The sequence below is a fragment of the Amphiura filiformis genome, chromosome 6 (genome assembly GCF_039555335.1).
Source record: "Amphiura filiformis chromosome 6, Afil_fr2py, whole genome shotgun sequence".
In the NCBI taxonomy this organism is placed as follows: domain Eukaryota; kingdom Metazoa; phylum Echinodermata; class Ophiuroidea; order Amphilepidida; family Amphiuridae; genus Amphiura; species Amphiura filiformis.
In genome coordinates, this window is record NC_092633.1 from 21,607,183 (window position 1) to 21,613,740 (window position 6,558).

A 6,558-nucleotide genomic window follows, 5' to 3' on the forward strand; every position below is an offset into this window, starting at 1 on the left:
CGAGTCCCTGCCAATTTCTGATGTCCGAGTCCGAGTCCGAGTCCTCAATGTTCGAGTCCGAGTCCGAGTCCTTATGTATCAAATTCAAGCCCCGGGGTTTTCACCAATACCTTATCAACGTAGGCCTATTCTGGGCCTATTCTTAATAACCAATTTTAGTTCTATATTATTTTCTTGTAAATACATAATTTGCTAGTCCCACTGAGCATGCCTAGTTATATCAGGCGGATTTATCCGCCTGATATACTGTGAAGCTCCTAAATCTTCTTCTTTCTTCTTTAGTAGAACCAAAAATTGCTACTAGTGCCAGACGCTTGAACCGGTTTTGGCCAAACTTGGCCACAAGAAGCACTGACCTAAGCTTAATATAACTTCTACACGGATAGGGGTCAAAGGTCACGTAAAGGTTATTAGGGGTCGTTTTGTGCAAATCTTAAAAATGCTACTCCTCCTTTAAATAACATGCTATGACCACCAAATATGGTCAGCAAGAACCGCTGGCCCAAGCTTCAAATAAGTTGTACCACAGATTGGGGTCATAGTTCATGTAAGACTTAATAGGGTCATTTTGTGAAAATATTTGCATGAAATGTAATGAAGCAGCTATCTTTAGAGGCAGCAATTTGGTAAGTTACTTGTACTGGGAGACAGATTGTCTGCTATTTTGATAACAAGCATATTGTTTCCAAGAAAGCGAAGTAAATATTATTAAAAACAGTATCCTAACCACAGAAAGGACCAAACTGGACGTGTCTAAAATCGCCCAGTGGAATAGCCCATTTTGTGGTTAGTTAAATAATCACAGGAAATTATGGTGTCCCATGATGCATTTATGAAAATACACACTAAGGGTATATGGTAAATGCTATATAGTTGCCTCTGATTGCGCAATAATAGTGAATATTTGTGCGGTGGGGTTTGGTGGTCAAATGTTATTCCTTCCCATGATGCATTTATGAAAATCAATACATGCACACTAAAGGCTACTAGGTAAATGCTATATCTTCTCTGATAGTTTCTACCAAAATTTGGAAATATGTCCGATTGAGCTAAAACTTAGTACATGTACAAATAATCATTGATAAGGGGATCATGAAACATCAACCGAGGTCATCCAAGGTCAAATGTTAAAGCTGCTCTGATGGGGCTGTAACTCGGGGAAAACAATCCCTCGCACTTGGGGAGTATGAAACGGCAAATGTCATCTGAGGTCAAAGGTCAGGTCAAACTTAAAGTTGCTCCGATGAGGCTGTAACTAGACAAAAACAATCCGCGGCATTTGGGGAGTATGAAACTGCAAAGGTCATCAGAGGTCAAAGGTCAGGTCAAATTTAGAGTTGCTCCAATCGGGCTGTAACTTGGGAAAAATGATCCCTGACCCTTGGGGTGTATAAAACCACAAAGGTCATCTGAGGTCAAAGGTCAGGTCAAATTTTAAGTTGCTGCGATTGGACTGTAACTCTGGGAAAATGATCCCTGACACTTGGGGAGTATAAAACTGCAAAGGTCATCTGAGGTCAAAGGTCAGGTCAAATTGAAAGTTGCTCCGATCGACCTGTAACTCAGGGAAAACAATGCCTGGCACTTCAGGAGTATGAAACTGCAAAGATCATCTGAGGTCAAAGGTCAGGTCAAATTTAAAATTGTTCAGATCAAGCTGTAACTTGCAGAAAATTAGAAAATGATTCCTGACACTTCAGGAGTATGAAACCATAAAGGTCATCCAAGGTCAAAGTTCAGGACAAATTCGGAGTTGTTCTGATCGTGCTGTAACTTGCGGAAAATGATCCCTGACACCTGGGGAGTAAATGTCAAAGGTCAAATGAGGTAAAAAAACAGAAGTCACCGCCTGATATTTGTGGCTTGTGAGCCACAGTAGCTCTAGTATGGTTTTGGGGCTGTGCAATAATTATGCGGAGCCTGGGGAGGTGAAATTGCAAAAATGCTTATCCCTCTCGGCCTGCCAAAATCGCCCCCCCCGGCCTGCCAAAAATCTTTGCACCCCCTTTGCACATGCCATTTTTTGGGATCCCAATTGACAGATTAGCGGCTCTGTGATTGGTTGTTTGAAAATAGAGAGCGCCACATACGACTGATGTCTTTGCCGTCACTCTGATTTCCAACGCTTAACGGGTCAACCTCATCCCCAAGTGAGAACTTGTGCCAGTTTTGTTGTTTCGTCCCACAGAGGTTCATGACCTTCTTTGCAAGCATGTTCAGCTAATGCCGAGCCTTCTTCTTACAATCGCAAATTTCCAATTTGCGAGTGTTCTGTTTTTGGTCAGTTCTTCTTTCTTTCTTACCTAGCTGGGGGGGTTTACACCCCCCAGCTAGGTACTGTAATGCTATCCATTCTTTCTTCTGGCAACAAACTGCACATTTTTGCTCTAGCTCAGACATGCTTTGACCGATTTTGACCTAACTTGATCACAACCATCATTGACCACGACCATACACGTCACCTGACTTTTAGTAGGTTAAAGGTTACAGAAGGGTCAAATAGGCTAAAAATGTGATTTCAGCTAAAAATTCTTCTTCTCCTACATGTAACATTCTACAATGACGTCACTTGACCATAAGCATCGGCTATACCCAGTGCCCATAGTGAGTAAACAGAATTGGGTTCAAAGGTCATTAAGGGGGCATTACAGGTATATAACCAAATACCTTCAAAATGCTTCTTCTACCACAAATTACATAGCACAATGACGTCACTTGCACATATGCATGAACTATACCCAGTGCCTATAACTTGTACACATAATTGGGGTCAAAGGTCATTAAAGGGGTAAAATCTTACAATTGCATTATCTGGACATATGTAAGGGATATGTGGCTCAAACTCATTGACAACAAATCTCATGACCAGGGGAACATTTTACAGGGGTCAGGTCATAGGTCATGCAGAGGTCAAATCTTAGAAATGCATTTTCTGGAAATCTGTAAGGGGTATGGGGCTCAAACTTGGTGACAACCAACTTCATGACCTGAGGAAAATTTTGATACATTTGCAGGGTTCAGGTCAAAGGTCATCTTAGGTCAAATCTTAGAATGTCATTATCTGGACATCTGTAAGGGGTTCAAAGCTCAAACTCGGTGGAACAATTTGAAGGGGTCAGGTCAAAGGTCATCCGGGGCTAAATCTTAGAGTTGCGTTATCTGTGGACATCTGTAAGAGGTATAGGGCTCACTCTCGGTGACAACAAACCTGATGACCAGGGGAACATTATTGAACATCTTGCAAGGGGTCAAAGGTCATCTGGGGTCAAATCTTAGAATTGCGTGACAACAAACTTGATGACCAGGTGTATATTTTTGGAACATTTTGCAGGGGTCAGGTCAAAGGTCATCTGGGGTCAAATCTTAGAATTGCATTTTCTGGACATCTGTAAGGAGCACGGGACTCAAACTCGATGGCAACAAACCTCATGACCAGGGAAATATTTTTGGAACATTTTGCAGGGGTCAGATACCTCCACAACACCAACAAGCCCCAGCTAGGTTTGTGGTCTATGACCACCATTTGCCACTAGTTCTTTCTTTCTTCTGTCAAACTTTTAACGAGCCATCGTAGCCATATGCTTTAAGCCAATGTGACCATATTTGGTCACAAGGACCATTGGGTGGGGGCACAAATATTACATGACCAACTCGGGGTCAAAGGTCATCCAAAGGTCATTATGACCAAAATGTGATTTTCACTAAAAATGCTTCTTCTTCCACAAATTACATAACACAATGTCGTCACTTGCATACCTGCATCGCCTTTAGCCAGTGTCTAAAAGTTGTACAAAGAATTGGGGTCAAAGGTCATTAAGGGGGTAAAATCTTACAATTGCATTATCTCAACATTTGTAAGGGGTATGGGGGTCAAACTCAGTGACAACAAATCTCATGACCAGGGGAACATTTTACAGGGGTCAGGTCAAAGGTCGTGCAGGGGTCAAATTTAAGAAATGCATTTTCTGTACATCTGTAATGGGTACGGGACTCAAACTCTGTGACAACAAACTTAATGACCAGGGGAATATTTTGGAACACTTTGCAGGGGTCAGGTCAAAGGTTATCTTCGGTCAAATCTTACAATTTCCTTTTTTGGACATCTGTAAGGGATATGGGGCTCAAACTCAGTGACAACAAATCTCATGACCAGGGGAACATTTTGTAGGGGTCAGGTCAAAGGTCAAATTTCTTTCTTTTGTCTTGTGGCTCTTCGGTGTTCAGATATTCTGACCTTTAGTGGTCGTTTGGTTTGGCCTATGTATTGCTCACCACAACTGCAAGGTATAGAGTACACACATGGTGCACGATCCTTGGGCAGAGGATCTTTTGGGTGGCTTAGGATGTCTCTTAATTTGGCCGACCTAGAGTAGAATGTTTTGACCCCTGCACGGTTTAGAAACCGACAGATTTTGTCTGATACACCTTTGATATATGGCATGAAGGTAACGCCTTTGTGTTCATCGTCCACCAATTCTTCTGATCGTTCTCCTGTCTGTTTCTTGATTGCTTTGTGTATGAGGTTTGAGGGATAGCCATTCTTGTTCAACGCTTTTTCAATGTGTTCGAGTTCGTCTTTATGATGTTCTTCATCACACAGAGTCAGTGCTCTGTGAACCAGTGTATTGACAACACTGTTCTTGGCAGACATATGGTGGCTAGAGTTAAAATGAAGATATTGATCAGTATGAGTGGGTTTTCGGTATATGGCGAAACTCAAGCTAGTGTCAGATCTCTGCACTTTGACATCAAGGAAAGGTATGCCACCTGCCTCCTCAATATCCATGGTGAACTGGATACACTTGTGTTGATTGTTGAGATGACTTAGGAATTTGACCAGTTCGTCTTTGCCATGTCGCCAGACGACGAATGTGTCATCAACAAATCTGAACCAACAACGGGTTTCAAAGGATACGTATCTAGTGCTTTGGTTTCAAAGTGTTCCATGAAGATATTAGATGTTATTGGGGAGAGGGATGAACCCATTGCCTGACCCTCTTTTTGTTCATAGAATTTCCCTTGCCATTTGAAGTACGTAGATGTGAGGCATAACTTCATAAGTTCTACGATGGATAGGCATTTACGACGGGAATTCATAACAATTTGATAGTGGGTTTTTTTAGCGGGTTCGCAGTCGGACAAGTTTAGAACTGCTTTCGTCAGGAGTAGCTCTGACTTCTTCAGGACAAAGTACCTAAGATTGAGACATGTAGACTTTTATATCCTTTGCATAGAAATCCTCGCATAGATGACAATCTCCAAAATGGTGCTCTTTTCACCTTTCACGCAATTTCTAATGGAAAACATGCCTGTCTCCATACAGTTCCCATGTTTCCACGTACATTGACAGATGTGCTGTTTCATAGCATACTTCAGCAAGTAGATATCGACAGAAGAATATATCCCTTTCTTTCTTCTCCGATAGTACGTGGATAGTAGCACATTGACTATATAAGATATGTCTGGTTCGCATATGGACTGTAAGCACATTAACTATCCCACAACAACACTGTAATAACAGTTTACATTTTCTTATAATACTAAACACTAAAATGTACCATTATATTAATAGCCAATTACTTCAACCACATCTTCACAACAAATAATATAAGGTAATCTGAAAATTCCCAAGACCAATTATATAATTATAAACATTAACCTTTCACATTGCAATATTTCCTGGGGGTTTCGCAAAATGATGTCATAATCACTTTACATTCTCGGGTCAGTCGGGGATTCCCCATCCATAAATGGTCCTTACTTTGTTTACTGTGATTACATGACAAAAGGATTCCCAATTTTCACTGTAAACAAAGATAGGCTACATGATCAAATTAAATTAATCTGGGCACATTATGTTCCATCGAATGCACAATGGTAATACCCTCTTGTGCTACATTACTTAATACTTATACTTCCTGACCAGCTACAGACTGGCCCTCGTCTTAGCTGCTCCGTAAGATCTCATAGTAACCTTGCAGAGAGATATAGATAGATATTTTATTTCCATTCCAAAATAATACATACATAGCAATACATACATATCGTAAATATATTTTTTAATTAAGTTATTTTCAATTCAATAAGTTATTTTTGTCTCGCCTGAACTTTGTTCAGGATGGGACTTAGTAATCACTATTTCTGTCTGTCCGTGTGTGTGGATGTGTGTGTGTGTGGACAGTGGGGGTGTGGATGTATGTGTGTCCGTCCGGAGCTGTATCTGGGGAACCGTAAGACTTACGGCGACACTACTTGGTGGGAGGAAGGGTATCCAAGTTTGCTCCGTAACCGTATGTTTTCGGTGAAAAATATGCAAATTAACATAGCTAATTTGCATAATTTATGCGAAAATCAGCGCAAATTGATAGCGGAGTTTGTGGACAGACTATCTCAAGATCCGTCGGGCGCATGGTAACGAAACCTGGTGACAGGAATGATACACACCTGCTGATCACCTGATTAGTTTTTCAGCGAAAAGTATGCGCATTTAGTTGTTAATTTGCATAATTTATGCGGAACGATTCTACAAATATGGTTGGAAATCTGAAGAAATCCGCC